Below are 10577 nucleotides of genomic sequence, written 5' to 3'. Positions count from 1 at the left end.
CGCAGCCGGGATTCGAACTTGCGACAAGCGGGTCTGCGGCAGCCGAGTACCTTAGCCAATAGACCACCGCGGCGGAGTGACTGCATAAGAAACGAAAGCTGTATCTTTCGAAAAAAAAGGGCAGATATCACGTACAGTAGGAATCGATGATAAGCGAAGCACGAATCAGGATAGTTCATATGTCACTTTAAAATCAGCACACCGTTACGAGGAGGAGGTAAATCACGCCGTACATGACTTCCATATTGTCGTGGGTTATAAATTACAGGGGGTTAAATTAAAAACACGGACAGTGGGACTTGTAAAGACGCTCTCAGAGAAGGCCGCTAAGATTGTCGTCTTCTTCACTCTGCTGCGCTGCGCCTCTCGTGCAAATCCGCGTTCTTCTTTGTCGTCGCTATCTCGCCGCTAAATACAGCTATGCACGCGGCATTACCCTCCCGCCAGAGTGAGCGTCGTCCCGACGCTCAACAGGTATAGATGCGGCCATCGAGTGTTTACATCACTGAGAGTGGTAAAGTTTCATGCGGACCACGTGCACTGTCTCAGGCAGATGCTGGCGACGTTTGGAACAGGAGGAGGCGTTGGGCACGACTTCGTACGTCACGTCGGTGAGACGGCGCAGAACCTTGTAGGGTCCGAAGTATCGGCGTAGAAGTTTCTCTGAGAGGCCTCGTCGTCGTACAGGAAACCAAACCCAGACTCTACCTCCTGGTTGATAAATGACGAATCGATGGCGAAGGTTGTACCGTTGGGCGTCAAGTTTCTGCTGGTTCATTATTCTGACGCGGGCAAGCTGCCTTGCTTCTTCGGCGCGCTCAGTGAAGTCTGCGGCGTCTGTCTCTGAGTCATGGCAATCGTAAGGCAGCATGGCGTCAAGCATTGTCGTAACTTCTCTGCCATGAATGAGTGCGAACGGCGTCATTTTTGTTCTTTCCTGGCGCGCCGTATTATACGCGAATGTGATGTATGGCAATATTCGGTCCCAATTCTTGTGTTCTACGTCGACGTACATGCAAAGCATGTCAGCGATTGTCTTGTTAAGTCTTTCTGTAAGCCCATTCGTTTGTGGGTGGTAAGCTGTCGTCTTCCTATGCGCTGTGCCACTGAGCGTAAGCACAGTGCGTAAAAGCTCGGCTGTAAACGCGGTACCTTTGTCTGTTATGACGACAGCTGGAGCACCATGTCTCAGAACAATGTTCTCAATGAAGAACTGGGCCGCTTCAGCTGCAGTGCCACTCGCGATTGCCTTGGTCTCCGCGTATCGGGTTAGGTAGTCCGTCGCCACTATAACCCATTTGTTGCCGCTGTCCGATGTTGGGAATGGGCCCAGCAGATCCATTCCGATTTGAGAAAACGGGGTTTCTGGCACGGGCACAGGATGCAATAGCCCAGCGGGTTCGACAGGTGGTACCTTGTGCCGCTGATAGTCAATGCATGTTCGGACGTAATGTTTAACCTCTGCTGCGATTCTTGGCCAGTAATATTTTTCTTTGATGCGTGTCAGTGTTCTTGTGAAACCGAGGTGGCCCGCAGTGGCTTCGTCATAGCAGGCTTGTAAAATTTCGCTGCGGAGAGCTCCAGGAACTACCAGCAGATAGCTTCTACCTGTAGATGAAAAGTTCTTTTTGTACAGAATTCCGTCCCGTAAACAGAATGACGATAAGTTCTTCGAAAACACTCTTGGTGCATTGGTGGCTCGTCCATTCAAGAATTCTATAAGCGAGTTGAGCTCCCGATCTTGTTGTTTCCGAGAAATGATAGCTGCATCAACAACTCCTAAAAAACCTGAGAAATCATCATTCTCTATAGCCGGTGATTCAATCGCTGACCTTGACAAACAATCGGCGTCTAAGTGTTGCCTTCCGGACTTGTAAACTACGGCCATGTCGTACTCTTGGAGCTGTAAGCTCCATCGTGCTAAACGTCCAGATGGGTATTTCATGTTGGTCAACCAACAAAGAGAGTGATGGTCGCTTACGACTTGGAAAGCGTGGCCATATAAGTACGGGCGGAACTTCGCAACTGCCCAAACGACGGCCAGACACTCCTCCGTTGTTGAGTAGTTGGACTAGGCGCGTGTCAACGTTCTGCTAGCGTAGGCAACCACTCTCTCCACACCATCTTGGCATTGGACAAGACTAGCACCTAGGCCCACATGCTGGCGTCTGTATTGATGGCTGTTGGTGCATTCTCGTCGAAGTGAGCGAGGACAGGTGGAGTTTGTAGACGCTGTCGCAGCTCGTTGAATGAAGCTTCTTGCTCTTCACCCCATACAAATGCGATGTCTTCCCTTGTAAGGCGGGTGAGTGGAGAGGCGATGTGTGCGAAGCCTGCTATAAATCGCCGGTAGTAGGCGCAGAGACCCAGAAAACGCCTGACCGCTTTCTTATCAACAGGTCTTGCGAACTTTGCGACGGCTGCTGTTTTATCTGGGTCAGGCTTCACACCTTCGCGACTGATCACGTGTCCCAGGAACTGGAGTTCTTCGAAGCCGAAGTGGCATTTTTCTGTTTTGAGTGTGAGTCTGGCGGACCGTATGGCTTGAAGGACTGACAGTAGCCGCTTTAGCTGCTCTTCAAACGTGGCCGAAAAAACGATCACGTCGTCGAGGTACACAAGGCATGTTTTCCATTTCAGGCCGGACAGAATGGTATCTATTAGTCTCTGAAACGTGGCTGGGGCTGAGCATAGACCGAAAGGGAGGACTTTGAATTCATAAAGCCCGTCTGGCGTCACGAAGGCGGTCTTTTCTCGGTCGCACTCATCTACTTCTATTTGCCAGTATCCACTTTTAAGGTCATTTGACGAGAAGTAGCGCGCATGCCGTAGCCTGTCCAAAGAGTCATCGATCCGTGGTAATGGATAAACGTCTTTTTTGTAACATGGTTCAGCTTACAATAATCGATGCAGAAACGCAAGCTGCCGTCTTTCTTTTTCACGAGTATCACTGGTGATGCCCAAGGACTCTTTGATGGTTGGATAACGTCATCCTCTAGCATCTTCTTGACTTGCTGCTGGATTACCTCACGTTCTTTCTGAGCGACGCGATATGGGTTCTGTTGGATCGGTCTTGCTGTGTCTTCCGTAATTATGCGACGCTTAGTCAGAGGCGTTCGACCTACTCGTGATGTCGATGAGAAGCAGTCCTTGAACTGGTCGAGCAGCTCCATAAGACGGCATCTTTCAGTCGGTGTTAGGCTCGGACCGATATCAACTGGTGGTGTATGTGGAGGTGATTGAGCTGTGGCTTCCCCTTGCATTAGAAGACAGTCGTGAGAGTAGTCGAGCTCTTCGAGGTACGCCACAGCCGTGCCTTTACCGATGTGCCGGCGCTCATTCGTGAAGTTGGTCAGAAGCACGTCTGCGCGCCCATCCACTAAGCTGACGATAACGCGAGCGATGGCGATGCCTTGGTGAAAAAGAAGGTCAGTGATGCGTTCGGCTATGGCATCTTCATTACAGTGCACGGCGCAACACACGGAAAAAAGACTACATGACATTGGTGGCACGCAGACGTCGTCGTCGACCACACGTAACACCCTGGGTTCTTGGTCTGGATCAGTGGTCACAGACTTGTCAGTGGTGAATGTGATCACACCGTCGCGTATGTTGACCACAGCACCGTGCTCTCTTAAGACGTCCATTCCCAGTATCATAGGTTTGCAGCACTCCGGTAGGATCAGAAATGTGGCTACAAAAGCCACATTCTCAATAGTGAGTCTTGCTGTACATTTTCCCGTGGGAGTCATTATCTGGCCTCCAGCACTTCGGATATAAGAGCCCGTCCATTCCATCCTGACTTTCTTGAGTTCGTCTGCCAATCGTTCACTCATTATGGAGAAGTCTGCACCCGTATCAACCGCAGGGGTGCCTGCGCAAGTAGGCGTTTGGTGTGTAGCGACACCACGAACCCGAGCTAACGGGGGAGTTTCGACTCCCTCCCACGCCTAGCCGTGCGTGGCTTTGCCGTGTCCGAGAAAAAGGGGATCCTGGGGGTTGAGCCGACGCTGGGTGATTGGACCGTTAAGGCCCCCCGGCAGAGGCAACACACCCCTTTGGCCCCGGCTTCACGTAGACGGCACCCCTGAGCTGACCCACCCAGGGGAATCGGCAGTCGCCTTTTCCTATCTCTCTCTCCCTACATCTTCGTCTTTATCTCTTACTATTTATCTGTCCCTTCTTCTACTCTCTTCCGTTTACTTCCAAACTTCCTGGCGGCTAGGGTTAACCCTGTGCAAATAGCCTACCTTGGTCTAGGCGCATTGGGTTATAGTGGCGTTGTACGGCTGGCGTCTGCAGGTTTCAGAATTTGTAACCTTGTAGCGTCCCCTCATTGGGCTCCGTGGTGGGTGGCCGCCAACGCTGCTGAACAACAATAAGGAAGACATGCATGGAGCATTCCCACTACTGTCTTATCGTACCGGCTTAAAGCCGGTACGCACCGATGATCTCAGCAGAGAAGGATTGGCCACCCTGGTGCAGTATCTGGCCACCCCCTCCCGTAGGCATTCGTCAATTAACTCACGGCCCTCAGTCCCCACCAGCTGTGGAGCAACTAACCACGGCGGCGGTCAGATCTGCAAAGCAGCAGAGGGTGCTAGGAATCTCTGGATACGGACAGGCCACCATTGGAACTTGAACTTAGCAACGTTTAACGTTAGAACGTTATCTAGTGAGGGAAGTCTAGCTGTATTATTCGAGGAGCTAGAAGGCATTAAATGGGATATAATAGGGCTGAGTGAGGTTAGGAGGACAGATGAGGCCTATACTGTGCTACAGAATGGGCACGTCATTTGCTATCGGGGCTTGGCAGACAGAAGAGAACTGGGAGTAGGGTTCCTAATTCACAGAAACATAGCTGGCAACATAGAGGATTACTATAGCATTAATGAAAGGGTGGTAGGCATTGTAATTAAACTGAATAAAAGATACAAAATGAAGGTAGTACAGGCTTACGCGCCTACATCCAGCCATGATGACGCTTCAGTTGAAAGCTTCTATGAAGACGTGGAATCGGCAATGAGCAAGGTGAAAACACAGCATACTATAGTAATGGGCGACTTTAATGCAAAGGTAGGGAAGAAGCAGGCTGCAGACCAGGCAGTAGGAGATTATGGCATCGGCACTAGAAACGCCAGAGGAGAGCTACTAGTAGGATTCGCAGAACGCAATAATCTGCGTATTTTGAATACCTTCTACCGAAAACGAGTAAACCGCAAGTGGACATGGAGGAGCCCTAATGGCGTAAATAAGAACGAAATAGACTTTATAATGACTGCACACCCAGGAGTCGTGCAGGATGTGGAAGTGGTTGGCAAGGTAAGATGCAGTGACCATAGAATGGTACGGGCTCGAATCCGCCTAGACTTGAAGAAGGAACGACAGAAACTGATACGCAAGAAGCAAATCAATGAGCTTGCACTGAGAGGGAAAGTACAGGAATTCAGAGTGTCACTGCAGAACAGGTACTCTGCTCTTAGCGAGGAAACCAACCTTAGCGTAGATACAATGAACGATAATCTGACGAGTATCATCACGGAGTGTGCAGTGGAAGTTGGAGGCAGGGTAGCTAGACAGGACACCGGCAAGCTTTCCCAGGAAACGAAGAACCTAATTAAGAAGCGTCAAATCATGAAAGTGTCAAGTACAACAGACAAAATAGAACTGGCAGAGCTTTCGAAGCTGATTAATAGACGTAAAGTATGCGATGTAAGAAGGTATAACATGGAGAGAATTGAGCACGCTCTGAAAAACGGAGGAAGCGTCAGAGCAGTGAAGAGGAAACTTGGGATAGGCAAAAGGCAGACGTATGCACTAAGGGACAAAGAAGGCAAATTAACTACCAATATGGATAGGATAGTTAAAATAGCGGAGGAGTTTTACAGAGATCTGTACAGTAGCCGAGACAACCACGACCTTAATACTATAAGAACTAGCAGTAACCCAGACGACACCCCACCGGTATGATAGAAGAAGTCAGAAAAGCTTTGGAGAGCATGCACAGAGGCAAAGCTGCTGGTGAGGATCAAGTAACATCAGATCTGCTGAAAGATGGAGGACAGATTGTGTTAGAAAAACTGGCCACTCTATTTACGAGGTGTCTCCTGACGGGAAAAGTACCAGAGTCTTGGAAGAACACTAACATCATCTTAATACATAAGAAAAGAGATGACAAGGACTGGAAGAATTACAGGCCGATCAGCTTGCTCTCTGTAGTATACAAGCTATTTACAAATGTAATTGCTAGCAGAGTAAAGAAAACATTAGAATTCAATCAACCAAAGGAACAAGCAGGATTTAGAACAGGCTACTCAACAATTGACCACATTCATACTATCAATCAGGTAATAGAGAAATGCTCAGAGTATAACCAACCACTATACATAGCCTTCATAGATTACGAGAAGGCGTTTGATTCAGTAGAAAGATCAGCCGTCATGCAGACACTGCGGAATCAGGGCGTAGATGAAATATATATAAACATTCTGGAAGAAATCTACAGGGGATCAACTGCTACCATACTGCTTCATAAAAAAAAGCAACAGAATACCAATAAAGAAGGGTGTAAGGCAGGGGGACACAATCTCCCCAATGCTATTCACTGCGTGCTTACAGGACGTTTTCAGGAGCCTAGAATGGGAACAGTTAGGGATAAGAGTTAATGGAGAGTACCTCAGTAATCTGCGCTTCGCCGATGACATTGCATTGCTGAGTAACTCAGGGGACGAATTGCAACTCATGATTACGGAGTTAGACAAGGAGAGCAGAAAGGTGGGTCTTAAAATTAATCTGCAGAAAACGAAAGTAATGTACAACAACCTCGGAAAGGAGCAGCGCTTTGCGATAGGTAATAGTGCACTTGAAGTTGTAAAAGACTATGTCTACTTAGGGCAGGTAATAACCGCAGAGCCTAACCACGAGATTGAAGTAACTAGAAGAATAAGAATGGGGTGGAGCACATTCGGTAGGCACTCTCAAATTATGACAGGTAGATTGCCACTGTCCCTCAAGAGGAAGGTATATAACAGCTGTATCTTGCCGGTACTTAGCTACGGAGCAGAAACCTGCAGACTCACAAAGAGGGTTCAACTTAAATTGAGGACGACGCAGCGAACAATGGAAAGAAAAATGGTAGGTGTAACCTTAAGAGACCAGAAGAGAGCAGAGTGGATTAGGGGACAAACGGGAGTTAAGGATATCATAGCTGCAATAAAGAAGAGGAAATGGACATGGGCCGGGCATGTAGCACGTAGACAGGATAACCGCTGGTCATTAAGGGTCACCAACTGGATTCCCAGGGAAGGGAAGCGGGGTAGGGGGAGACAGAAGGTTAGGTGGGCAGATGAGATTAAGAATTTTGCGGGTATAAATTGGCAACAGCAAGCACAGGACCGGGTTAACTGGCGGAACATGGGAGAGGCCTTTGTCCTGCAGTGGACGTAGACAGGCTGATGATGATGATGATGATGCACCCGTATCGACTAAGGCCGTCACTTCAACGCCGTCAATCATCACAGCGAGGTCGGCAGTCACAGTTTTCTCGGCGCAGTCTTCATCGTCGTCTCTCACAAGTTTCGGCAGCAGTGGGGGATTTTCGGCAATTCGACGGCTTGCCACCTTCCCCCCAGAGGTCGCTGCTTTCAGTTTCCCCGCCGTGGGCTGGGAGACCGACCTCTGACGGCGTCAGCAAAACTACGGTGGCTTGGTGAACCAAAGCGAGCCGGTGATGGTGACCGCGTCCGGAAGGTAGAAGAGCCTTCCCGCCTGCCAGCCTGGTCGTCCTCGATGGGGGCACGGCTTTCATCGAACTGTCGGCGCGTAGCTGTAGGTGCACTACCGCGGTGTTCAGCTCGGCGATGTGGGCAAAAACGGTAAATGTGCCCTGGCTCTCTACAGTTGTAGCAGAGTGGCCGACGATCCGCAGTGCGCCATATGTCGGTCTTCCGCATATAGGGTCGCCTGACAGAATCCTTCTGAGCCCAGGCTGCCACAGGATACGGTTCGAGGTACTGCGGCGCTGGCATGGGCGTGGGTCGACGAACAGCGTCTGCATAGCTGTATCCGTTCGGCTGGTGTGATACTTCTGAAGCCAATGGACGACGCACAGCGTCTGCATAGGTACACGAGTTTGGACGGTGCGGTGGAGCGGAATATTGCTGAGGAGAGGCAAACGCTTGTCGAAGTTCATGGCGAACGACTTCAGCGACGGAGGCTACCGTGGACTCCTGCTGCGGGGGCGCCTGTGACTGCAATGTGTATTTTGCGTTCTCCTTCGCGATCTCCTCACGCACGATCTGTCTAATCAGGTGGCGTAGAGAAAACTCGTCGTTTTCGGTAAGTGCGGTGGCGCCTGCAGCTGCGCCGGTGGCCGGGCGAACAGACTGTCGGTACCGTTGCTACAGCGCACGCTCTATTGCGGTGGCCTCCCTGGTGAACTCTTTCACTGTTGTCGGCGGATTGCGCACAAGACCAACAAATAGCTGCTCTTTGACGCCCCTCATGAGATGGCTTAGCTTTCGAGCCTCGGGCATGTTGGGGTCCGCGCGGTGGCACAAGCGCACCATATCCTCAGCAAACATGGCGACGCTTTCATGCAGCTGTTGGGTGCGTCCTTCAAGAAGGCGTTGTGCGTTTTCGTGTCGGTCCGCGTTACCAAAGGTGTCAAGAAACCGACGACAAAACTCCTCCCATGTCGTCAATGTTGCCTCCCGGTTTATAAACCACGTCTTCGCGCCGTCTTCAAGGGCGAAGTATACGTGGAAGAGCTTTTCATCGAGACTCCAGTAGTTCGATTTAGCTACCCGTTCGAACTGCTCAAGCCAGTTTGGCGCATCTTCGTTCGGCCGGCCATGAAATGGTTCAGGAATGCGCATATTCTAGACCGTCACCTGTGCAGGACTCCTTGCCATTTCTTGAGTAGGGTTGGTTGTCGGAAGTGTTGCTCCCTTTAAAAGGCCAAATTCTGGTTCAAGACCTTGAGAAAATGTCTTCACTGTAACGTAGTGATGTTAGTCGTGAAATATAGATGTGCAGAAGTGTATGTGCCCTGTTACTGCAATGGTATGAAGCCTTTGTGTTCTGTACATGCTGTAAATAAACTTTTTCTAAACCAGGCGTCTCCACGCGTGGCTGTCTCGTCTCGTAGGGCTGGACTCGGGGCTTCTCACAGGGGTGCTGATCATGAGGTGGTAGTACCCAGCTCCTCCACCAGTGTCGCGGGTTATAAATTACAGGGGGTTTATTTAAAAACACGGACACTGGGACTTGTAGAGACGCTCTCAGAGAAGGCCGCTAAGATTGTCGTCTTCTTCACTCTGCTGCGCTGCGCCTCTCGAGCAAATCCGCGTTCTTCTTTGTCGTCGCTATCTCGCCGCTAAATGCAGCTATGCACACGGCAATATAATGATTGTCATGTTTGGACGCGTCATTTACCTCCATCATCTATTTACGTCATCTGATACCTATTTTGGAACGCCCCGCAACGGTGGTCTAGTGGCTAAGGTACTCGGCTGCTGACCCGCAAGTGGCAGGATCGAATCCTGGCTGCGGCAGCTGCATTTCCAATGGAGGCGGATGTTGTAGGCCCGTATACCCAGATTTGGGTGCACGTTAAAGAACCCCAGGTGGTAGAAATTCCCGGAGCCCTCCATTACGGCGTCTCTCATAATCATATGGTGGTTTTGGGACGTTAAACCTCACACATAAATCAATATTACCTAATTTGCAATATGTGGAGCTAGCGAAACGGCCGCCAGCGTGCTGTGAGTGTAGCATGTAGTCCAGTTTTACATGACACGCATGCCATAATTCTCATATTTAGCAGTATCATTTACCTCCGCCGACTATTCAGGTCACGTAATACCTATTTTGGCATATGTTGAGCAGGCAAAATGGCCACGAGCGTGCTATTAGCGTAGCAAGCAGTCATATTTTACATGACAGGCATATCATTGAACGTTTGAACGTGTGATTTACCTTGATTGTCTATTCAGGTCACTTGATACCAAATTTGGTATATGTGGAGCTAGCAAAACGGCCGCGAGCGCATCATGAGTATTTTTGTTTTCATATTCCTAAATGACACGCGTGTCATGATTATTGGGCTGGCACCTGTCATATACCTTCGTCATCCATTGGCGTCACGTAACACCGAAATTGGTGTATGTGGAGCTAGTGAAACAACCGCGAACGCACTATGAGAGTAGCATGTAGCCATGTTTTTGAATGACACGCACGTCATGATTATCATGTTTAGACGTGTCATTTACCTTCGTTATCCATTCGTGTCAATCAATATGAAATTTGGTATATGCGGAGCCAGCGAAAGAGCCACGAGCGCATCATGAGCGTGGCATGTGGTCATATTGTTACATGACACGCATCTCATAATTATCATGTTTGCACCATTCACATACTTTCGTTGGTAGATAGATGTGTGGGGTTTAACGTCCCAAAACAACCATATGATTATGAGAGATGCCATGGAGGGCTCCGGAGATTTTGACCACCTGGGGTTCTTCAAAGTGCACCCAAATCTGAGCACGCGGGCCTACATTCTTTCCACCTCCATCGAA

The sequence above is a fragment of the Rhipicephalus microplus genome, chromosome 4 (genome assembly GCF_043290135.1).
Source record: "Rhipicephalus microplus isolate Deutch F79 chromosome 4, USDA_Rmic, whole genome shotgun sequence".
Taxonomy (NCBI): Eukaryota; Metazoa; Arthropoda; class Arachnida; order Ixodida; family Ixodidae; genus Rhipicephalus; species Rhipicephalus microplus.
The sequence above is the reverse complement of the archived record's forward strand: the minus strand, read 5'-3'. Positions refer to the sequence as shown.